Below are 26,019 nucleotides of genomic sequence, written 5' to 3' on the forward strand. Positions count from 1 at the left end.
AGCTTTTCTGCAAGGACTGAGACCTATACATCAGTTTCACTGCTTAAAAATGGTTCTTTACATACATTTTAATAATTAAGCACTTTATAACTATTACCCAATTATTGCATACAGCATTAAGTAACAAGGTGCTATTACTCCAATTTTACAGAAGGGAACAAATAATGAAATCTGAAATACTTACTCTGCTTTTGCGTAGGCTTTCTCATATTAATTAATTATGAGACTTAATTACACTCAATCTCACCACTCCAAGCCAATTACGGAAAATTGTGTAAAGCAAAGAAGTAGGGAAATCTCTATCTCAGATACAATCACTTATACTGACAGCACTTTCCACACAGGTATATAAAAGGATTTTGCAAATATTAACTCACATACCCAATGCAACGGGATGGATTTCTCTCTGATTCTCCCCCAACTGCCCCTACACTAGTAATCTGAGCAACAAACACTTCTCCCAGCTTCCTCACTCAACTCTGCCCCAGAAACTAAATGCAAATCTCTGCCCCCTGACTTGTGCCTTAATCACATGATCACCTTTCTTCCCAGAAGCAGTTAAAAAATCCCCAGGCATGTTAAAATCACCAGACTAGAAGAGCTCTAATCCAATGACTTGAAATGTGGGTTGGTAAGAATCGGTATATGCTATATTTATCAGCTGCAAAATATTTTTAAGCTTTCTATTTATTTTGAGTCTACAGCAATTTTATTTACTGAAGTTTAGCCCACAAGGGGAATGGTAAATCCTCTAAACCATCACTTTACAAGATTTTGTTCCACTGAAGTATATGTGAAGACTTCCACTCCCTATGCAGAAATGTTAATTCATTATTTCCCACAGCACTTAGCCACAGGGATTCACAACATGTTTCAATGCCTTCAGCAGCAGCAGCATTCCATGGGGACCCATTCTCCTATTTCCAAGTCATGGCACTTAAAAAGATGGACTAAGCCAAGGCAAACTGGCTTTTTTACATGAATACCAACTGATCCTCCCATAAAATGTGCACATTTAAAATCAGGGGAGAATCAAGAGCAATGATCACCCACGGCAGTTTGTCTAAAGGGGGTAAATCTACTTGATTAAAACTGGGGAGAGACATTGAACTGACAAATATTAATCTGGATTTTGCTTCATTTCTTTTCTCTGTTTGCCAGTGAGTGAAGGCTGCCCTAAAAGACTCTTTGTGAATAAAGGTCCAAATTTAAGAGGAGGAGACTCCATTCATTTATGACTTTGACTCCCTTGGAGCCAAGATTTCTCCCCAGTCTTCACAGTTATGACATTATGTGTTCAATCTGGCCCATTCCAGCAGAATATCCAGTCTGTGCTCCTCACAGTTATGCCTTGTTTGCATCACACCATAACAAGGGTGCTACGAGAGTTTCACGCACTGCAATCAACCACACAGTGTACTGTAAACGCTCTCCAGTTGTCCCAAGCCTCATGGCACAGAAGCAGAATTCAATACAATGGGATCTGGCAGGCTGTATTCCCAGGAATCCATTGTAAAAAGGGGAAAACCAAACATTAACATTTTGACTGTTTCTTACAATTTTTCTAAATACTCTTAACTAAAACTGAAATATCTTGCTGAGTCAGAAAAACCAAAGATTTTGCAGGTGCAGTTAAAATCAGGCACCTTTCAAATACACATTCTTCTTTATCCTGCAAAGCTTTCCCTTCATCTTCCATACTTCCTGGCCATACTTCCATTAGGCCAGGAAAGGGCAGCTACAGTATAAAACTGGCAGAGATAACCTAGGCATTCAAAAGAGTGAGATGCTCAAATCCACTCCTGAATTTCCATACCTAAAGGCAGCTTTACCCCCACCCAAATAAACTCCTACTTTTCCCTATTAAGACAAGGGAGATGTCATCCACCTCAATTTAGGCACAGAGGGTGGATGACCAGGTTCTCCCTCTGGAAGCCTTCAAAGGCACACAGCTCTTTCCTCTGAATATAGAGAGAACTAGAAGCTTTCTTTAGGAAGACTGGCTTACCAAGCACCACAAATTTAGCAACAGATTGAGTACTCAGTCCTCTTGTACTCCATCCTTGAAGCTTCTGAACAAACACTTTACTTGAAAATGCAAACTATAAATTGCAAGTGTAACATTAAGGCATGAACCTACATCTACCGTAGTATTTTTAAAACAAATATGAGCACAAATCCCACATTAGTGACAGAGTAATGTATTTTCCATGCTTGTAATACTAACCCCTGAGCTTAATTATTATATTTAGTGTCTAGAGCAGCAACACTTCCTACCAGCACCCCTCATCAGTCCAGGAATTAACCGCATACCACTGACCTTCATAGAACACCGTGGAAATTTTATTACTGTATAACTCAATTGCCTTTTGTACAACACTGCCCAGTAACTATGTCTTATTATAAAAAAAATAAAAAATAAAAAATCATGTGCTTACAAAAGGGGTGGTTGAGCCAACTGAAATATTTATCGTTTGCAAGAATAAAAAACATTTCACAAGGTTTGCAACATGCATGCAAAAAAAATTTGCAGCCTTAATACAAGACAAATGTTACTAAGATTCACATTATAGACAAATGTGGAATGGAAAATATTCCCTGAAGTCATAATGGTAGGGTTATGCAGTATGCTATTTAATAGCTATCCACCAACAACGTCCTTTTCCTTTTTTTTAGCCAGAACCCTATCGTAGAAATTCAACTGAATGAAGTAGATTAATTGAAATTGTGGTTCTACAACAGAGGAATTGGATGTGCAAGATGAAGCAGCTGAAAGAAAGGACTGCACTAAGGAAAGGACCCCATATACTATCCACTAGTAGAAGAGAGAGCTAGCAGTCATGGCCTACGTCTTCTACCTTGGAGTCACCTCCTTGCAAGTTTGCCACTTTGAGGGGGCTACATCATGCTTATGTCCTGCCTTACTCTGTTCTCGTTTTTAAGGAAATGCTACCACTTGCACATTTTTTTACAAGTTCAAGAGTCTCCTCGCTCCTTTTCAAACCAAAGCGTTCACAAAATAAGTAATTATTGCATGACTACTCTAATTTCAAATTGGCACGCTAATATAAGAGCTAATGTAAGTCAGGGCAAGAAGACTTTCTCCCTGGATTCAAGGGCTGCATCCAAGATGAAATAACTTGTCACACCCAGGATTTCAATGCTAGCTTCCAAGTTCCCAGTCTCAAGTGACCCAGCAGGACACAGCCACAAACCTCCACAAGGACACATCTGCACCAGCCGCAGACTCAGAGAAGGAAAGAGACTGGTGTGGCAGGCAGCATGGGCTTTTTGGAAGGTGTACATGGTGCACGTGCACTGAGGAACCCCAACAGCTGCCACTTTGACAGTGCAGTATCCTTGTGCACTGTCTTTGTGCATTTCTGAGTTGTCCTCTGTATTTTTAACTGGAGCCATTAGTAGCCAGCAAGCTGGCAACAAGCCCACATGCATGCTGAGGTGAATCACCCATCCTTCAAAGTCAAAACCCAGAGAATATCAACTGGTAATTAAGAAGTAAACTGAAGTTCACCACCAAGCTTTCTTGCAAGTCAAATGGGTAAGGTATTGCACTCACTTAAACATCCTTGTTCAGTTTTCTAAAAGCAATTAAAATCTTTCTACCATAGCAAATTCCACACATCTCAGGCAATGCATTCAACTTCACCAAAACCCAGTCATACTTGAGTTTACCATGTCAATCCCATTTCAGACTTTTTTTTGGGTAAGGATTTGTAATCTGTAATGCCAACAACAGTAAGATCATCCAACAAACAAAACTCATCAACAACACTTTGCTTTGAAGAATTGCCTACACACTGAATGGATGATGTCTCTGAGGTGATTCAGAGCTATATGATGGTAGTGGTTTTGTTTTGTGGGTTTATTTAAGAAGTTCATTAACATTTTTCAGTTAATATCTACAATTTTTTACTACCTGTTCTCATAGATCCTTCCATTTCCACAATACAGCAGAGGAAACAAAAAGTGAAAATAGCTTCATTGTAATGAAAAAGGGATCTCACAATTTAATTCACTTTGCTGCCTGTTCACAAATCCACAGAGAACATGAACTAGGGAAGAAATATGTGAAGTGATGCTACAACATAGCATGCACAATTTAAAATCATCTTTCCTGTGAAGCCTGGGTTACAAATCAGATTGGAGAGTACACACATTATTGAGATTACTGAAAAGCTGTGGGCAAGGCTGTGATTTGGAGGCAACAACCCTGCTCTATTTGAAACTAAATTCAAAATTCCCGTTGATTTTGCTGACACCTTGGCTTAGATATTCTTGAGGTCTGATGACAGAGCTTAGTAATAAATATACAGATGCTTGGAATCACTATACACCTTAATGTAAAAAGAAGTTACAAAATGAATGCAAGGATGACAGACCAGCCTCCCCTCTCCCAGCCAGGAAAGCTTTTGTTGCCATCTCTTGAACACTTTCACTTCTGCCAGAACTCCTCTCTGCCTGCGTGGCCCCTCCAGCTGTCCAAAGTGTCTCCTCCAGACAGTATTGCTGAGCAGGCGGGAGCATGGATTAAACAGTATTAGATGTTCTTTCTGTCATTTTGTTTTCAGTAATTTAGAAAATTATTTTTCTTACAGTGGATATTTTTTAATGGAGTGAGGGAGATGTTACAGAAAAAAAAATTAGAATCTCCAAGATCAGAATATCAGAAGCTCAACAATACTTAGCATGTCTCAATGACCATGAGGATGTACACAAACGCACACACATGCATGCACCCACACATTGAGACTTAAGTCTTTTGGAGAAGGCTCACAAAAAAGTAAAAACCCATGTTGAACAGGAAGAGTCTGCTTAATGTAGGATTTAAGCAAGGCTCTTCTATTTGCATAGATCACTTCCAGCAAGCACAATTAATGAAATTCTCCCCTAAAAATTGTGCTATATTTTGTCTAAAGCGACACACTCCTTTGCAGATCACAGTGCCTTTCTCATGCTGCTAATAAGATAATCTGTTACATGAGGCTTACAAATCCATTTAAATTGATTTTAATTAATGAATCAATCACTAGCCACTGACGACTTGGTCTACAGACAGCAAGTAATTCAAAGCCCCAGGCCTCTAATCCCAAACCAAAATCCACATTATAGCAACAGGGCACCTCTCTGATCGATAGTAACACAAAGATGTTCAGTTCATACACATTTAAAGTGTATGAGTTTCATCAAAATGTATCTCCAGATCTGGTGCATTGCAATTCAGGGCTGTTCAACTAGGAAAACAATATTAAATCATTTACATTTCTTTGCAAGTGAAATAAATGAAACCAAGCACAACTATAACCTGCTTCTAAACTTTTAGGTGCTTATTCCACTAGACAGTTTTTTTCTTTGTTCTTAAACAATCAGTTGTTTAACATTAATTATTAGAAAATTGCACTTCATATGGTCACAAACATGAACAATGTCTTTTACACATGCTTTGATCCTGTAAAAATTCACTATTCTCCACTACTAGAGTGCTTAATATTTCCCTTAAACAGAACACAAGAAAGAAAAAAGGTTTCTGTTCCAAAAGCAGCACTCAGAAGCAGCATGAAGAACATCCTTGTTATTTCAGTAAGTTAATTATTGTAATTATTGTTATTACAAGAAGTTAATTATAATGCAGTAAGTTAAATCCACAATAGGTGGTGTGATGCTGAACACTGCAATCCCTCAAGCATCAGTATCTGGCTCCCCGTAACAGAGGGGAGACACCTGAGTGAGGCTTCTCCTGTTTGCACAAACAGCTGGTGCTCCAGCACAGCATCTGTGAATAAAGCACCACCTAAACTAGCCAAAGGAAAGAAAGGAGGCAGGCCTCCTTGGGAGCCTCCTTCCTGGATTTAGGCAGCTAGCCCTTCTTCCAAAGGCCACTCCTTTTGCTTTCAAACGGGATGGGAGAAGGGTGAGACAAGCCAGCTTGCCTCCAAAGCAGCCTGGCTGTTTACATAGCTACACTGTGCTAAACCCCAGCCACTCTGCTCACATGATGGTCTGCACTGCACGAGCTTCATGGCACAGATCTCTGCTTGCCTGGGATGTGCCTCTGTTCTCAGCTTCCTCGCCTGAGGTAGACTTCCCTCCAGAAACAGAGCAAAAGGTACTCGGGGCAGCTTAGCAGCACAAACTGAGATCTCTACAAACTTTCTGTACCAGAGGAATTGGTGCTGTGAGAATTGCAGATGTGGATCAGCTACTCTGTTTACATTTTTTAAATGTTATCTGCACTTTCATAGCTCAGTGGCAACCCATGAAATATTCTAAGAGAAATGCCAGCCCCCCAGTTGACAAAGCAGCTTCCTTGGGCACTTGTTGCCGTGTTAAAAGTCCCAGCAACCCATCTCAGGCTCAGCTCCACTATGACAAAACACATGCAGTGGCCGGTCCCCAAGTGGATGCCACCAGCTTACTGTGGGAAAACAGAGCAGTTGGCATGGGCCATTGGAAAAGCGCCCATGAAAACTGCACGGACACAAACCTGTCAACCAGGAGAGCAGAGTCTTCCTCTTTCTCACCAGCAGCTTCACCCATAATTCAAAACAGCCTCTCAAGGGCTACCATGTCATTGTTTGAGCAAGGGATTGACCCGCTCCAGGTCTTTCCCATAAGCACGAAGTTGCACAAATAGAGGACATGAGGAAAGTCTCTATTATTGACACAGGTCTTCATATGAAAAGGATCTCAGCACTCAGCTAACATCAACGAATCTGTGTTCCCTCCTTGTTCCCCAGCCTCTTTCCATACTGCCTGACAAACACAGAACTCAAGCAGCACCACACTGGACACCAGTATGGGATGACAGCCATTTGGCTCCAACACTGTGTAAGTGGCCATTAGTTACACTGAAGACAATTTACCAACACTGAACTGCACCAACTAAGAAAGAATCCAACTTGTAACTTGCTTTATTAAAGCAACTTCACATATTATCTAATACAAAAGTTGTTGTCTTCTAATGTGCAATAACTGCTCTCCCTGTTTAAAATGAAGAGCTCTGTATTTGTTTTTAATCAATACTGCACGTACAGTGTAACCAGTGATGTCAAATGTAGCTTTTCAATGCAGTGTCTCACTAATTTATTGCTCTCAATACTTCTGTACTTCCCAGTTATGAGCAAATGATTTTTTGGAGAGGAGAACAAAGAGAATAATGAAAGAAGGTAGATTTGATTTTTATGTGCTGCTAATAAATTAGAGAGTTAAATTAAATAATAAGTACAAGACACCAAACTATCTTTCATAATGCTTAAGAAAAACACAAAGGGTTGAATACTTCCCAGTGGTAAACACATTAAGATCAACATTGTACCAAACCTGCATCTGGCCAGGTTGGCTCAAAAAGGTAACTAGAGCATCCTGTTGCACAGATGTCATAGTGTACAGGCACTCCACATTTAAAGACACAGATTCTGCAGCCAACAATGCTCCACTGACATAGAGACAATCAATGTGTCCCTCATTATGAGGAGGCAAACAGTTTTCACTACAAAAAAAGGAGATGGAAAAACAAATCATGTGTTTTTATTTTACAAGTTCCAAGTTTGGGTTGGGTTTTTTTCAAGCCCTTTTGGAGGACTGAAACAGAATAAAAATAGTTTGTTGCACAAGCATAAAACAAAGTAACTGCTAAATAAACATCTTTAATTTACTCCTATGTGTTCAATTCTCATTCCCATTACTCTTGAGGAGTTCCATAATACCACTAAAGTACTTCCCCCTTTTCTGGTAAACTGATGAGATGCGTTTTATCCAAAAATTGTGCCATAATGTGTTCCCTCTATTTCATATCTGAATATCACTGCTGGAAAAAGTACTGCAGCACAGAATGTAGTATATGCCAATATATCCTGACATTCAAATCAAGCCCACAAATTATAAACAGTTTCAGCAAATTGACTCGAGCGCCTTTGTTCCTCAGACATACATCTTCCTATTGCTTACAAAAGCAGCATATACTAACCACTAACACTGCTATAGCCAGTACTGGGAAAGGAAGTTATTGAAGCCTGGATTTCCTGCTTTCAGTCGTAGCCAAGAACTGTGAGGCTTGTAGTGGTTTCAGGAACTGACTCATCTAATGATTCATGGATAAGATACTGGTTTTAATATATTTCTGATCATAAGACTCAAACTCCAAAACCAGTGATGCTTAATTTTTAAGTTAAAAAAAAAAAAAGTACATAAATCAAGTAAACAAATATTGTCATGGGACACACTGGCTAATAATTATAAATGTGTTTTATAGTGCACTCTCTTTTTAAAAAATAGTATGTTAAACTGCCTGAAAATTCATTTCAAGAGAATGCTGACAACTTATTCAAACCCACTGTCAAAAACCCAAGTACTTTTGTTGCAATCCTGATACAGTTGAACTGCAAGTGGAGAACTGGTATATCAATTGCATTTTTAGATATAACCTTAGGTACACATATCTGTTGCTACATATTAATCAATGAATCCTAGGAGCTATTATTGTTAACGCAGGTGGTTTCTTTAATTGCATATAAAATACATTATCAAGAGATCAGCTGGTAACAATAGATTTGGGTGTTGGAAACAACAGGAAAGTTTTTTTTTGGTGAATGGAGCCGCAGAGGTCAATCTTAAAGGAATGACTAACAGTGGGTCTTAAGCACTGACAAACACATGCATTTTGTGCTAATTCAGAATTCACAACCAGCCATTTTTACGTGTTTAGCTCCTCCAGAGGAAGCATGCCCTCCAGTGCATAAAAATGCTTTTTGCCCACAACACAAATCTCATCAGTATGCTGTAACTTGAACTGCCAGGCTCTTGCACCTAAAAAATAGCTTGAGATAGAAGCTTATTCTGCGAGGCTCATGTATGGAAAAGTACTGGTTTACTTTTTAATTTCTGAACGGCAAGCTACAGCCACTCACACATTATGTGCAGCGTCGTGGGGAGGGTGAGGGAGGTGAGCACTTCTATATTTCACCATGTGCACAAGTAGCACAAGAAAAAGAAAACAAAATGCATGTTGCTTGGAGAAAAAAAAAAAAAGAAGAAGAAAAAAAAAAAGCCCAGCAGTTAAAACAGTTGACAAGAAAAGGCCAAAGTGCGCTCAGTGGCTGGCAGTCATTTTATGGCTATAGTCCTACAGCAGATTTACTTAGATGACGTCAGTGGCTCCAATCCAGCTTTTCTTTGGTAGCATTTACCACTTGCCTCTTGAAGCCTCCACTATGCTACAGAGCAGTAGACCATAATCAAAATTCCCTTTGTGAAATAGAGTTTACCTCAGGGCACAGAGGCATTGCTTGCTGAATTGCAGGCTCTTCACCCTGTACTGCATGCCCAGAAATAAATAACCTACAACACTGTACTTTCCTTAATACAGAAGAACCATTAAAAGCAGCCTGCTACCTAAAAAAGGGTTATTTAATTTGTTTCCAAAATCTCAGAGGCCAGAATATTAGTTAATTTTCAAAGCAGCCAAGAACTATGACAATTCTACCACCCTTTGGACTTCTTTGTATTGTTTTTAGAGATTTTGGAAGATAAAGTTATTTATGGGACATTTTTCCACCAACAAAACATATTACCAACACTGGAAGTTAAAGTGAATTGGTATAGGAAGCTACATACTTTAAAACTGTCTTTCAGATACGGACAGCCCTTCAACAAGTCAGTAAGCATATAGTAAATATATCAAGAAGCAGAGCAAGAAATTACAATGCATAAACAATAGTAACTTTAAACAGCACAATGCACATTTACTTGGAGCTATGGATTTCGTATCACGTAACAATGAGTGGAACCAATGAAACACTAGTAAAGCCACTCAAGCAGATTCCAAATTAACTAAAACTTCATAGGGTCTGAAATTGAATCAAGAAAAAAAAACAACACCACCACCACAAACCCTATGAACGATGCATCTTACTGTACTAAACAAACATAGATTTGTTATGCTTTAATGGTCTCATCAGTCCGAAGACTTCTGTACTTGTTAAGGGTGATAACTAGATAAATTAGTGGACTGAAAATTGCCTCTCACGGTTAAGCACTTAGAAATTACTTACAGGGAAGATGAGCAGATGCCTCATAGAGAACCAGGACTCTCAGTAACTCTAATTTCCCCATGTCTTATCTCACCTTCCCCTCAACCATACCAGAATGAGAGATCACAGGTCTAATAAGCCATACGACAAAAAAATGCTATTATCATCCAAATGCATATGAGTCACACCATGGACCTGAATCCTGATTCTGAATTTCAAACAGATTTAAAATTTGAGATGATCCCCCAGGTCCTGGGCAATGACCCTGCAGAAAAATAAAAGCCTCTCTTAGCAGCCTTAGATGGCAAGACAAGGGCAGGAAACCTTTCTCATTTTCTGCAAGTGTCCATGCTGACTTGGGCAGTGGTGAGGTGGGAGCATCACCTCTCACTTCACTGCCCACCTGGTTGGCCTCTAGGTGTTCTGCAAGCTCCTGCATTTTTCCATGCAGTTCATCCAGAGGGACTTCACTGGGGCATTAAAGAACAACTGCTGTTCCAGACTGTCATATTATTCTGTTCCAAAGAGACAGGAGAAAAATTTTCTTCTCTTTGACCTCCTTTCATTACTAAAAGTGGTGTCAGCAAACAGATTTAGAAGATGATTGTAAACTTCAACAGAGCATCCAGTCCCTTTATCAGTCATGAAAGGCATTGTACAAGCACAAGTGGTTCTTTCTTTCCAATAGCCAGGGGAAAGGAGTGGAAGCAGCATGGCCACTGGGATGGGCAAAGAGACCCAACAGCAAGACCACATCTGTGAGCAGCAGCAATAGGATAAGGAGGACCTGGAACTATAGGTGTGAAATGGAGGGAAGCAAAGAGCCACCATGATCCAAGAGGAAGGAGAGCCTAATCAAGTGCTGCCCAAGAGCAAGTAAATGCATAGCCAAGGAAAGATGCATACCCAGACACAGATGTGGTGTCCTGTAAGGAACAGTGAGATGGAGCCTGGAGGGCAGGAGACATGGAGGAATGTGCTGCAAGGTCAGAGAGCACCGCAGACAGATCCAACCCTAAGGACATCACTGCAGCATTGAATTAAAGACTGTATTTATGGTTTGAGACTTTTCCTGCAACAAAATAATTACAGCCAAAGAAAGGCCGGGGGGTGGTGGGGGGAGGTGGGGGGAAGATGAAGGAACTTCCATTGAATCCTGAAGTCCTTTATAAGGCTTTCAGTTGATTATGGAAAAAGGAAAAAAAAAAAAAAAAAAAAGAGGCCTCAAAGATCAGCTGACAGCAGACATAGGAACATGATTGTTTTTAAAGGTTAATTTTTTTGAAAGACTAAAGGTAAAATCAGGGATGTGGAAAATGAAACTGTTTACAGAGTTTTGCCTTTTATTTTAAACTGTAAACCAGCTCTAGGACAAAAAGTATGCATGCACAGTGGTGGTAGATTAAATACAAATAAAATTTCCTTTATCCCATTAATTAATGTCTCCACATGCTATATATATTTTAATTGAGACACACATACCAGGCTTTAATCCACCAAACCTCTATGAATTTACCTTTTCTTCCAAAGTCTGCTCTGACATTTTCTCCCCTCAAGACCTAAATGTCATTCCCGAATTACAATCTCCAAAAAGAAACCACCTAAAAAACATGCCAGCTAATTCCAAAAATAAGCACCATTGTTCAGGACACCATGAGGTGAATGAATGGAGAGAGATTCCACCAAGGGAATAACTCTGATGTCTATAATGTTAAGGAATAATTTGGCACCAAAAATACCCAAGGCCATACTGGTTGGTGATTCAAACACGAGGCATATCAAAACGCTACTGATAAGCTAAATTAACTGATAGCTTATCTGAAGCATATACTAGCCATATGGTGCCACAACTTCTGTTGCCTGTTGCTGGCATAACAATAGCCTATTGCAGTCTTAGACTGGAAGCACTATTTGACAAACTGTCAACAGCATTTTTATTTTTTTGCAGAGCTCTAGGGCAATGCCACACTCGCCCATTTGCATTTCTTTTTTTTTTTTTTTTTTTTTTAAACAGGTGAACAAAGAGTAAACCAGATGTCAACTTTAGAAATCGAGCTGTCTGGATCAGGAGATTTAACAGAGGCAGGCATACTGCTACAGCTCCAATGTAGACAATGAGCTTTTCTAAAAACACTCTGGCCTAGGGGAGTGGCTATTTAAAACACTTGGCTTCTTTTATTTCAGCACTATGGAAGTGAATTCTGCTCTTAAGTGCCAGCTCAAATGAAGTCATTTTGTTTCACTGGGGCTTTCTTTGCATTTTAGAAATGTAGCATGTACTGTAGTAAAGGAAAAGACAAATATGAAAAAAAAAATCGGATTCTTTTTCAGCTAGAAGATGGATAAAATGGGGGGGGAAGGAGGTGTGGAAACTAACAATTTGATCACAAAGAACAACAACAAAAAAATCTGTGAAAGGATAATTCGAGTGCAAGTTAAATGAAATCTATTTTCCCCTCATTACCAAAAAAACAAACGAAAACACTTTTGAAAGCTTTAGAAAGATCTGGTGTTTACAACCCCCTCAAGCTCCACCAAGACAAGGTGTGAATAGTGACAGATAAGGAAGATTTTCAACGGGACTTTAATGTGTTACTGAAGCACAATCGGTTACTAGCAAAATGATAATGAACGTTGTCTTCTTGCTTTATTTAAGAAAACGAAATCTTTGTTACTTACATACAACCTGAGGAAAAATCTTCTAATAACATCACAGTAATCAACTCAATTAATAATTAAAAAAAATTGACAAAATAAAAACTACTGTCAACCAATATGTAGTAGAGTCTATGGTATTCAATTATGAAAACGTTTTTAGTTGTGTTCTGCAGGAGTGTGAAAGACATAATGAGAAAAATAGATAACTTTCTGTTCTAATAATCTGTTCTGCTTTGATAGACAGTTATGGGAACATATTTATTTTCTGATTTATACCCAGCTAAGTATGTAGCATTTCTAGATTATCTTTTCGAATTGTTCTTGAACATTCTCAGCCTAAAAAAAAAACAACAAAAAACCCAAAAAACCAACTCCTTTCATGTTAAGTTGAGATTGCACTTGAACTCTTTCCAAAAGGCAGAGCTGTACTGAATTATGATAATTAGAAAGCTGTGCGCATAAAAGGCAGCACAGTTGATGCATTTAAAAAAAGTTCATGCCAGAGAATATAAGTTCAATATGTTCTCACATAATTAACATTTCCCATCATTAGCAGCAGTTTTCAGTTCATGTATCTGTAAAAACAACAGCACTCGTCATTGTTTTAGATTCTCAGTCAATAGCATTTTAATAGTTTTACACATAATCCTAAATTTTCCTCCCCTCCCTCCTCCAAGCACAGTGAGATTTTAAATTCTACCTTCTGACCTGCTAGCAAAGAAACTTGCATTTTGTGCTGTTGCTGCTGCACAGACCAGCTCTGATGCAAAACTTTATGAAGAGCTACTAAGAGCCAGAAATCTAAGAAGGCCATTTGGAAAGGTACAACAGGATGCAGAGGGAGTAATCACGTTGTTCCAGTAAACAATGACTAGAGGACAAAGAACAAAAAGTTGTAGGTGATACCTTCGACTGGACAAGAGCCAAAATAAAAGTGGGCTGCCTCTGATGAACCCAGACACAAGCTGGTGGGACTAGGAAATGGGGCTGCAGCCCTGCACCAACCAGGCAAGCATCTATAAACCCTTTACGCACTCTGCAGATTTTAATTTTCTTGATGTATGTACAAAAATTCATCTAACAAATAAGGGCATGTAGCACATGATGGGTTACACTGAGACATTCATAGACTTCCTGTGTAGAATATCTCAAATTAGTTGTTAAGAGCCACGTTTTGACACAGAATCATTGCCTTCTTTCACTTCCCTCCACTTCGTCAATTCTTATTTTAAAATTAATAAAATTCTGATGGAATATTAACAACCTGATAGGGTATAAAAGTTGCTGAATCAGCATCAACACAAAGAGAAATTTTGGCTCCACCAATAACAAGAAAAAACTCAAGTGATTGCAGCAGGATCAAGATTTCATACAAAAACAAGAGAGGTTCAGGGAATTAAATTAGAAAGTTCCTAGCTGAATTTTATGCGACAAATCTGAGGAGCAGATTTGAAGCTGGTGCCTTAAAGGATGGAAGTCTGTAACTTTTCACTCTCTTATGTTTTGGAAATGAGCAATCATTAAAACCAAACACAAAATTATTCCAGGAAATATTATTCCATCCTTGTTCCACTTGCAAAAGTCAAAAGGAGTTTTGTGCAAGAACGTAAAGCAAGATATGGTCATAAAGTGGGAATTTATTGCAGTGATTTTTGTTCTAAAAACGTGTCTTCAGTGTGGCTTAGAGTCCACTGGCTTTACAATAAATAATGCTATTAATCCATTCATATATCACAGGATACAATTTAAATTATACAGTACTTGCATAAAATGCCACAAAACCCGTAACAGCTGTGTTTTTCAGGGAGATGATTTACCTCTTGCAGGTTCTAAAATTTTCTTGAGACTCACTTATTTTTTTATTTATTTTATAGAGTAAATGACCAGAGTTTAGGAATAGAAAACATTCTTACTTGAGGCAAGCACTAGTAGCAAAGTGCAGCATGGTGACAAAACAGTAATTAAATCTCAAATCCCAGAAATAAGTAACTACTGTTTCTCTCATGCAAAAGTAGGTCCCTCTGATGAACTGAGGATTTCAAAATCTTGTTTAAAGGGTTAATTTGCACTCTTATTACAGCCAACAAACAGCAACAGGCCGTAGGAAGACCAGATTTTTCACAAGTCAGCCCTCACCTCATATTTACACGTGCTATGAATAAGAGGACAAATGGAATGAGCAACCAGTGTTTAACAGAAATTTGCCTACAAGTTTTAGACAGATTACAAGCAAAGCAGAACACAGGCCCCATATAAAAAGGTGAACAAGCATGTGTGTCAATCTGATACTCTTTAATCAAAGACACATGTCCTTCTTTAGACATCAAATATCATACTAAGCATGTACATAAAGCATATGCTGTAAATATCTTAATATTCGATCCAGCAAATGTTTACTCCTATGAGTCATCCCAGTTACTTTAGCCTGAGTAAGGACTGGATCAAGCAAACCTTTTCTTCTTAAATAAATGAAAACACTTCAGAAAGACAGTTTTTAAACCATCTCTGGGAAGACAGAGCATTAATATTAATGTCAGGAAGAAACACCAGATCAAAAGGGCGATGTATGCACATGTATACAGAGTCAGAAACCATGCGTTCACAAGGCAATGTCTGAAGGTAACCTCGCAAACATACACATTCAGCACTGTACACAAGACCTCCGTGTTTTGGAAACAGTCTTAGGCACCTTCCAATAAAATCAGATTACTTCTGGTGAAATGCTTCCAGCAGTGTAACCACACTACTCTACAGACTGAAAACTGACAGCTATATCAAAATACACAATTACATACTTTTACCTTTCACTTTTCAAGTGAAAGACACCAGCACTTCTCTGTAACTCCTGAAGTCTTCATTACACTTACGCCAGTACAAGATCTCAAAAATTTGCTTACAATGTGATCAACAAAGGTAGCTTAAAAAGAAAGAAGAAATCTTTTCTTTCCCCTGTGTTTGACTTAACTGAGCCTAACTTTTTCAGGCAGACATGGACAAAGCCTTAAAACCACTTTAATGGTATCTAAAACCACTACACCATCCAGCAACAAAAACAACGAAAAAACACTAGTTACAAATTATACCAAACGTGTTACACACATGCTCACACACCTCCACACATTACAAAACACTATCATTTCTCAGCTGGAAGCTCGTGGTGGGTCTAGTTCATTATTGTTTCTGTTGCTCTTTTTTAGCTGTTTAATTAAAACTCCTTTAAGCAGAGGCTGCCTTTACCAAGACTCCTGTCAACTCGAAATTTTTCCTCTCCTTCACTACTTCACTCAGCACTGACCAAGAAACTGTACAGAATATAACACCACAATTTGAAACTCAAGAGCTCTTGTTCCACCTTCCTGGGTGCAAAGGCTAATAATATTTACTTCACCAAAGCTGTGTATGTGAAATTGATGCTCAAAATACACCAAACATGTTTAGCAATAATGTACTTTCCAAAGTATTTCTAGATTGCAAAGAAGAAATACTGTAATAAATCCTTTGCATCCAAAATTTATGCTTGGTCAGCTGATAAAAGCCTGTGGCAGACAAAATGCAGAATTATCCCTACTGGTACAAAATATGCCTTCTGACCTAGTTAAAAACCGAGTAGAGTGTGGACAGACATGTTTTTACCATGAAGGTGAAAAAATAAAAGCACCTCAAAAGTTTTTCCCCGAATGAAAATAATTTTTAAAACTTGCAAGTTCAAAGTGTCACCCAATATAAAATCTTCAGTTTCGTGTTTTAAGAACATTCACTGTACTAATTCCTGTATTTCTTTCCCAAATAAAGTATCCACACGTGTGTATAGAACTATATATACACACCTACATACACAAACAAACACGCAAGTTTCCCTCCCACCCCCAGAGTAATTTAGGATACAGGTCTCTGTCATTTTTGATAGCACCATCTTACCATCAGTACAATCTAATATCCCTGTAATGGTATTCCCCAACTATTTATAGAGACAGAATATATCACACATTACAGACACCCATTCCCAATCTAGGGTTATAAGAAGAATCCTACATCATTTTAAATTAAGCCCTAATGCAATTATAATAATTTTTTGTTTTCATATTCAATTGCAGGTAGCACTTAGTTATTTAGATGAATTTTCCTCTAAGAGGCATTCCCACAGAGATTTCCTTGTTAGATGTACTGCATAATCACTGAACACTCAGCTAGAGAAAACAGAATTCTATCTGTTCAGCTCCAAACTTTGCCATTATCTAGTTTAGGTATCGCTGTAAAACCGCTGACTGGCAATACTGCATTTCTAAACCTTACCAGCACTAAGAGAAAGCAAATATGCTTCTATTAGACGGGAATACAGCTGCACAGGTCGGGTTTTTTTCCTTTCTTTTTGTCCCTGAGGCTCTGCCATTTCAGCTTACATTTCCTATATATACCATTCTGCGTCAGAAAATGCCAGTACAATCTGATGCGTCTTGGCCTTTTCTTTCCCAGATGGTGTTCAACAACGAACAGTTAAAAAAAAAAAATAAAAATGCAGGGAGCCATTTACATTCAGCAAGCACAGAGCAGAACTGCTCCCTAACTTTCCAGCACTTCTGGAGGTCACTTTTCATTTCTTCGTATCAAAGGCAGGCACTTGTTTCTAATAAGTTAACAACTCTCCTGAGAAACCTGGGTGGCTGGTATTTCATTGTTTCATAAATATTTTTATACTGTAACACCGTTCAACTTGAAACAGATTTCAAGGGGAGAAAAATCCTGATTAGGATCATGCCCAACCGAGGCAGGAGTGCAAACTTTTTTTTGCTTGGTAAAAAAAAAAAAGAGAGGTATTTCCCCCCCACACACACGCACACACACTTTGTTTCTCCTCGAGGTTTTCGTGCAGCTGTTTGGAGGCAGCCGCTTTGTTTTAATTTCATTACAAAAGCTGTACTGTATAACTTTCTCCCTCCCCCTTAGAAGTGTACTTCCTTTGAAAACGCTCCTTCTGTGAACAAAGGCTGCCACCGGCCCCTCCGCATCAGCACTGTGGACATCTGTGGAATAGATCTCTTAAAAACCTTTCGGATAAATAATTTTTAAAAAGGAAAAAAAAAAAAAAAAGAAGAAGAAAAAAAAAAAGAAGCAACCCTAATGGTTCCTACCGAAAGGAAGTTTTCCAGGGACAATCTCCTCGGTGTTGTTGTAACTGCGACTTTGTCTTTTTTGGATACAATGTTTCTGCTGACTCCCGAAAATTTTCCACTTGAATGTGCAATTAACCGGCAGCAGCGGCAGCAGCAGCTCTGGAGAAGGAGAAGAAGAGGCGAAAAAGGACATTCCTTCTTTCATCTTCTACAGGAAAAACAGGAGGGGAAGGCAAGCCGAACTCGGGGCAGCGCACCGAGCAGAGCTCCGCGCCAGGCCGGGGTTGCTCCTGAGGGCTGCGAGCTCTGCGGCCAGCCCGGGGCTGCTCCTAACTTCTTGCTTCCCCGTGGAAAAAAATGTGAAAAATGCCAAGGATCGGTGCGCGCGTGTGTGTGCGCGCGTGTGTGTGACAGGGAGTGTGTGTGTGTGTGTGTGTGTGTGTGTGTGCGCGCGCGCGCCTGTGTGCGCGCCCGGCTGCCGAGCAGTGACTCAGGCAACTAAGTGCGGCGGCGGCGGCGGCGCGGGGGAGCGGGGGAGCGGGGGAGCGGAGCGGCGCGGGGCGGGCGGGCAGCAGCGCCCGCCTGTTGCAGCGCCGGCCGCGGCCCCGCAGCGCCACAAACTCCGCGGGAAACAACTTCTCCCCCTTGCCGCGGCCCCTTCTCCCGCCTGCCCCGGCACCTGCGGGGGCGCCGGCCCCCCGGGCCGACCCCGGCCGGGACCGACCCCCCGCCCCGCCGCACAAAAGCCGCCAGAGGCGCGGCGGGCGCGCCCGCGGCCCCTGCTTACCTCCGCGCCGCGGCCCCCCTCCGCGCACCGCCAGCGCGCTGCGCTCCGACGGCAAACTTCGCCCGCCGCCCCCGGGCCGCCCCGGCTATTTATGGCCCCGCGCCTATTTTTAATCCGCCGCTCGGCTATTTATACCGCGGCGGTAGGTTGCCGCGGGCCGGCGGACGGAGCCCTCGGAGGATGAGTTGCTGCCCGGCCGGCGGCGGGGCGGGCCGGGCTCCCGGCCGGGCTGCGCGGCGCCAGCGATGCGAGGAATGCGCGGAATGAGGGGAGGAATGAAATGAACGCGGGAGCGGGGCGGCCGCGGGGCGGAGCGCGGCCCGCCGCCCCCTGCGGCCGCGGGCGGGCGGGGCGGCGGGCGGGGCCTCCGCGCCGCGCTGACCTCATAGGGGAGCCCGCGGGAGGGGGCCCGGTGGGGGGAGCTGGGAAGTGCGGTGCGGTGCGGTGCGGTGCGGTGCGGTGCGGTGCGGTGCGGTGCGGTGCCGTGCCGTGCGGTGCCGTGCCGTGCCGTGCCGTGCCGTGCCCGGCCGGGTCCCGCGACGGGCTCTGCAGGGCTTTGCGAAGGGCGTGCGAAGTGGGGGCTGCAAAGGGGTCCGCAGTGCTCTGCCGCGGGGGTCTGCAGCAGGGCGTGCGGTGCTTTGCTAGAAGTTGCCGAGTAGGGGGTTGCAATAGGGGTCTGCAATTGGAATGGGCCGCGGGAGCTGGCTGGGCCTGCTGGATGGAAGCCTCAGCAGACCCACATGCACGTCCAGCCCCTGGGTGCACTGCAGAGCCCCGCGCAAACAGACCCCTGCCAATCCCCAGGAAATGGAGGTGTGTGCCCAGAAGGCCACCCATGGCAGCCCGGGGCCTGGCTGAGCCCTGGAGCAGAGGGTGAGCAGGAAGACTTTGTATACATCGCGCTCCAAAATCAACGTGGACATAGCACAGACCAGGCATCTGCAGTCTTCCCTCTGAATCCAGGTCATGACCTTTCTCACAAAACTGGCCCCAGCTTCAGATTTCACAATACACCGCTCTGGTTGGGAGCCTAAGTGCTATTACACTATCTTTACTCTGCTGGTACTGGCGCAACCCATCCCCCAGAAACGCTCCCCCAGCATTATCATAAGGTATGTCTGCTTCAGTTAACAACCCGTTACCTTATGGAAGCAATCACAGGGCAGGCACATCTGCTGTGCCTGTGAAAACTCGTATTTGCATAAGCAAAATGGATAACCGGACACCCTGGTGCCTGTTTGTGAAATAAATTGCCTATTTTGATGTGCAAACATACATTTCTATCCACCTTTAAAAAGTTTGCCTAGCAAGGCTACCGCTTTTGGAGATGTCAAGAAACTCTCATTGCAACCTCAGAAGAACCACATGATGGTATCACCAGACAGCATTAACATGCTCACATCAGATGCAACTTTGTGACATGCTGGTGGCATTCACAATAAATGTCCTGTATGTTACTTCTGTATGACATTCAGAAAATGTCTCTCTGTGAATACCAGAAACATGCTCGTCCTGGTGCTTTCCCAGTACCAATCTTGTAAAACAGCCATGTTGGCCATGGCCACCATTGGAGCCTGTAGCTGACCCAGGAGCCTCTTGAAAATGAGCCAATTAAAGCTCATGTTGCAGTTTACACAGAGTCTGCAACTGGTTTTTACCTTTGTGGAGCAGGCATAGAACACACTGGATGGGCAGCCCAAGCAGAGGATGCAGTGTTCCCACGGATCACACAAAATGATACTCACTGAAATCTACTAAAACTCAACCCTACAGAAGTGGCTTGGAACAAGTAACAATATAAAACAGTGCCAAAGGTTCAGCAGGTGTTGGTCAGATGATTGAGAAAACTCAGGAATTAACATATTTTAGGATATTTTTTCCTCACACCATTCCACACTGACTGAAATATTCCTTGGTCAAAGTGCACTCACTGCAAAGAACCCCCTCACACACACGCAGAATTTCTTTTCTCTTCCCCTCCTCCTTTCCAAAATAGCTCTTGTAACACTGTCTAGTAAGTGTCTAAGTGCCTGCACAATTTGTAATATTCAATCACTTTGCAGATGTCTACACAAAAGCCATACTCTCTTCACTGTATCAAAGCTGGAACAAAAAAGAACCACAGACAAAAAAAGAAAAAAAAAACAACAACAACAACAAAAACATTGCCCTCTAACCCACAGATTTTTAAGTCACTAGACTTAAATTCACTCCACTATGTTCACTGCATACACAGAATCGTGAATTGACTTTAAATCAGTCAGATGGCTTTTCGGGGTGGTTGTTTTTTTGTTGTTTGCTTGGTTTTGGTTATTTTGTTGGGGGTTTTTTGGGTTTTTTTTGGGGGGGTTGTTGTTTCTCCATAAGGCTTGCAGAGAAAGTACCAAAAATGCTGACTTTAACTTTTATTTCTGTACAGGGCCCAAAAGGCATCATAGTTCTGTACACATGGAGGGAGAATAGCAAATTTTGTGACAATAGATAAATAGAGTTTTAAAACTTCTTACCAATAGCAGCTCCCACAAATGAAAGTGAGGAAAAATTGGCAAAATTATGCTCTCCTTGTGGGAAAAAAAACCAAGAGGATGGAGGATGCTGTTTCTACACCCATAGCTGTGGATGAACATGAATCAAACTTAAACCAGATCGTATTTGTTTACCTGTATCTGCAGACAGGCAGTTCAGTAGCTCTTTTGCCATTCAAAGCTCTTTGAGGAAGACCTACATTAACCTGATGCCTGCATATTTTGCTGTTGACTTCAAGCAGCAAGGAAATCTCACAAAATTCTGATTATTTCTCAGGTTCTGAAACTGTGTACATAAGTGTTCTTCACAGGCAGTGGGGTCTCAAAAACAAACGCTTGGGGAATACAGAACAACTTCTGTTACCACAATGTAAAAGTTCATCCACGATCCAGTTTCCAACTCAAGGCTGAAATGCTGTCTTGCTCACAGGCAACTGTACCAATTAAACTACCAAAACTGAGGCTGAGATGAACAGCAAGCTAGTATGGTGACTAAATCACAGCACTTGGTGAACTGTGAGCCAGTAAGCTCCAGATGAAATCAATAGCTTCTGAAAACTGAGGGAGGAAAACTTTGTCAGGTACCAATTTTTCTTGCCTATTGGCTCATATATCCTGCAAGATGTCATGCCATGTCATACCATACCATATTGCCAGTCACTTCAAAAAATACACACCTGGAATCCCAATGAATTTCTGTCAGAAAAAAAATGTGTTCTGGGGACAGAGAGGTGTCTGCGTTTGGACAGAAAGTGACAATGAGGAAAGACAACATCAGAATCATCCAACCTGTTAGTTCAGCCACTGCCTTGATGCCAGGGTAAGCTTCTTTGGAGGCCCTGTGGATGAAGAAGGGGGGGTACGTTGGAGGTGCATTCATATGCAGAGAACTTGCTCTGAGGAGCTGCCTGCCCTGCGTTTACTGAGGAATGGCTTCTTCAGGCACGCAGGTGTGCTGAGAATTACAAAGGCTGAAGAAAACAAAGGGACACTGGGACAAGCCCAGACAGGGATGTTTCCTGGGGACAAATGCTTATGTCAGCTAGAAAGGAGACATAAAAGTGGGCAATATGGGAAAATACATTAAGAAAGAGAAAGAAAGAGATTCAAAAGACTGAAACCAATAAAATTACTTCGGGGAGAGAGACTAGGGAAAAAGCAGAGAGACGGAGAAGGGAAAGTGAGAGAAGTATTTCTGACTATAGAAGGATGCTAGGAAGAATAAAAAGAAAGTTAAAAAGGGAGATACAATTGGAGTGAGGGAAACCCGCAGAAGAAAAGGAATTGATGGGGCAGATAGAACAGCTGAAGGGAAACCAGCTGGGAGAGAAGGGAGACTGTATTTGATGAGAAGAAAACAGGAAGTAGTAGAAACAGGAGATGAAGTCAGGAAAGGGAATTAGCTTAACAATGAAAGGAGTAAGGTAAAAAAGGATAGAAAGAACAAGCAAAAGAATATATAATTAGAGAATAAATGTCTGTAGTACTATTAAGTCTTGCATTTGTCAGTAAAGTAGTATTTTGAGTGCAAATTGTACTGAGACTGGGGTAGAGGCAAGTGTGACCATACTTAAAATGGAGGCTGGGTTGTAGTTTTCATGTGGGAACCACTTTTGTCTTCACTGATAGTAGGGGGCATTAGGGAGCCCAACAGAAAAGTTCTCTTGGCCATTAGCTTTGCCAGGTACAGGGCACATAATTTATGTATTTCATTCCAGTCACCCAAAGACAGATGATGCTTTTAAATCTCCAAGGGATAAAATGGTACTCAAAGATACAGGGTTAGCAGAATTCCTAGTTTACCCAAGGAGTAAGTAAACTCCCATGTGCCTAGAGAGTACTGGCAGATGAAAACAAGATGGACTTTGCAAATTCTAGACCCAGAGCCCATTTTGGACTTGGAATGAGCCTCAGATGTTAACAATGCATAGATAAAGCATTTTTGTTACAAGCACTGAAAGAATTTTAAAACTTGGTACTTGAATTGCAGTTCAGATTAGGAAAACTGCTAATCTCAGGAAATGCTTAAAAGCAGTATGTAGATTAGGGTTAATCTATAGTGTGCAAACAATTAAACACCCAAATCAATGTGATGTTGAACATGCCAAAAAACTATAGGGAAGCTGAAATGCAATGGAACAGAGCTCTCCATATTATAAATCTAGCTTTGTAAAGCAGCAGTGTAAAGAATGAAAACATACAACATTTTAATAAAGAATTACAGTAATAGAGTCAAGAGAAAGCCAGGACATGAACCACAGCCTCAGAACCCAACTGAGTTAAAATAGTAGAGAGTGGAAATATATAATTTCAGGCAATTCTTGCTCATTTCTAAAGGTGAACTGGGAGCTTTTTAAAATTACACAACCAGAGTCCAGGGCTGTGCATTTCTCCCACTGATGAAATCACTAACATCAAAACGGTGTGGCTCTTGTCCTGCTTTAGAGCAAACAATACAAACACAGCAGCCTATTCCTTCTACTGATAGCAATAATTCTTAGCACCACTGATTGAAACAAATTACTGTGAAATGCACTTGGGTGGTTGGGCTTTTAAAAATATTTTGCACTACCAATTTTGTTGTGTTACTATCATTTTCTCCTGAGGGAAAAAGAGAGAAAAAAAATTCCTATTCAGATTCCCAAAGTGTCTCTTTTCTTTGATTCATCGAAATTTTAGGTTTCTGAGCATTTCTTAGCCTGCTTAATATGCAGATGGCATATTTGTTTTCTCCCTTCACTTTGGCCCAGATTTCTAATGGTATTTAGATGCTTGAATTTAGGTGTAGGTATATTTTAATCCTCTTCAGTATTTAAGTGCTTAATTTCCTTTGATTTCAAGGGGTTTTCCATGGGTACCTATTCTGGGAAATATCAATACTTATTCAGACACCTGAATAATAATAAGAATAGCAATAAAAATAACAACAATAATAATAATAATAATAAAAGACACCTTAATGTTCAACTTAACCACCTAAATATTGCTAGAGCCTTCCTTTGGATCATGCTCAAAATCTACATCCAAGGGATAATTCAAAGCACTCAAAAGCACCATCTGCTGTGAGATCTGTACAAGATCATTCACAAGCACTCATTTATCTCACCAAAATTACTCCACAGGTAACTTCTACAGGGTGAGACAGGCCAGATTTTCTTTTTTCCAAAATTAATTATTTCCAAGTAGGCCTTTTCTAGTCACTGAGAAGGACACACAAACCCCATTCCTGGTGTCAGGTTTTCCCAGCACACCTCCAGGGGCAACTCGTCCAGCTCTTCACCACCTGCCTCTACCTTATAGGCTGTGGCATGTCCTTGCAGCAGACTTGGCCTGTGTCCCTTGGGATGCTGCTGCTTCCAGGTCAGCCCATGGCTGCCGTGCCACCACCACAGAGGCAACGGGTCCCACAGACCTGGCTTCCTGCTAGGCCTGGCCGGGGCATCCGTCCACACCGCTTGTGTGAAAAGAAGCATGTTGTGAGGTGGCAAAGTCATTAACCAAGCAAATTTCAAAGACCAGCAGCTAACAAGGGAGTCACTACACCATCTGAACACAAGAAATGGAAGACACTAGCCCTTCACTAGAGAAAGTGCCAGGCAGCTTCACCACAGATAGCGACTCCTTCTGCAATAAGACAATTCCACTTTCACAACCAACTTTGCTGAAACTGCAGAAGGTGCAAATCAGTGTAGCAGTTTGACCTGTCTGTTTATAAACAACTTGGGGCAGAAACAGGCACACAGATGAGATGGAGCTGCTGGCAAAAAGCTGAGCTGTGTTTCCTGCTGAGGTTCCTCAGCCCCAGGTCAGGAGTGCAAAGGCTGTTTCCCCTGTCACACCGAGGGCAGCGCACAGCGGCTCCTCTGCCTGCTGGTTCACTTCATCCCTGGCAAGCCACAAGCTAAGAGAGAATTTGACAGATACTGAGGAAGGCTACCAAAATCTGTGAACCACAGTGACTAAAGTGAAATCATAATGTGTCAGACAAGGAAGAATGTTTTAATGCTCCTTATCCATATGAAGTCCAAAGTATAATTGGAATCAAACTTGATCTGAAGTGGAATGGACACCCAATACCTGACCAAGGCAGGTAGGACAGATTGCACACTGAAGGCCCAATGAAAATATAGCTACCCTTGTTATACACTGATTTTTCCATTATCCATTCATTAAGCATGGATAATACAGCAGGTAGAGTGGTAAAGAAAACTGGGAGAAAACTGAAGCGAGAAGGTCTGAGCTCTGCAGAACTGTTAAGGGTGATGTTGCTAAGAAAGAAAAATGTCAGAAGAAATACATCATCTCATAATGCTCTCTTCAATGTCATCTGCATAATGACCCCTACAAAAAGTATCTGAGTTCCACTTGCCTCATTGTTTTCTCAGTGCATATGCTTCTGGTATAACACAGAAACTTGTTCCAGCCACGTGCAAAGCTCCACATTTGTTCAGGACAGAACTGGGGAGCTGAGAGAGCACAGCATTACTTCCGAGATGATTCAAACCTAGCAAGATTCAGTCTTTCTACTTTTGAAGAGGGGAAGTGGGAATGGAGAGGCAAAGGAAAGGGACTCATAAAAATATACTGTTTCCTGTTAAACTTGACTATTCAGGTGTTCCAATGAGTATAAAAGGAAATCTAAAGAGAGGTAAGGCATTCTTCATTGCAACTAAGCCTCGAAGGCCAGGCTTACATGGCTTTTTAGTAGGAAAATTACAAAGAGCATTTCACACCTGGTTGGGTAATGAAAGAATCAAAAATTACCTAAAGATGCTGAGAAATCATAATGGTGTACGAGTATGTAGTTAGATGGACTTAGTTCATGGGGATGAGAACTACTGAATCAAGTTTCTGGAATGTCCATTGCAGAATTTGTACTAGTAAATATCACC

The 26,019-nt window shown here is 41.3% G+C and overlaps 1 protein-coding gene across 4 annotated transcripts in view; it reads right to left on the bottom strand.

Annotated features, from left to right (window-relative positions):
* The window catches only part of TEAD1 (TEA domain transcription factor 1), a 161,505-nt gene extending 142,651 nt beyond the window's left edge, over window positions 1-18,854 (bottom strand). For all 4 annotated transcript variants that reach the window (XM_051620764.1, XM_051620762.1, XM_051620761.1 and 1 more), the window contains exons 1-2: window positions 18,603-18,854; window positions 17,834-17,974 (exon numbers count right to left, since the gene is read on the bottom strand). The gene's annotated coding sequence lies outside the window, so the exon portion shown is untranslated. The remainder of the gene's footprint in view (window positions 1-17,833; window positions 17,975-18,602) is intronic.
* Window positions 18,855-26,019: the final 7,165 nt, after the last annotated feature.

This window comes from Apus apus, chromosome 5 (assembly GCF_020740795.1).
Source record: "Apus apus isolate bApuApu2 chromosome 5, bApuApu2.pri.cur, whole genome shotgun sequence".
NCBI classification, from domain to species: Eukaryota; Metazoa; Chordata; class Aves; order Apodiformes; family Apodidae; genus Apus; species Apus apus.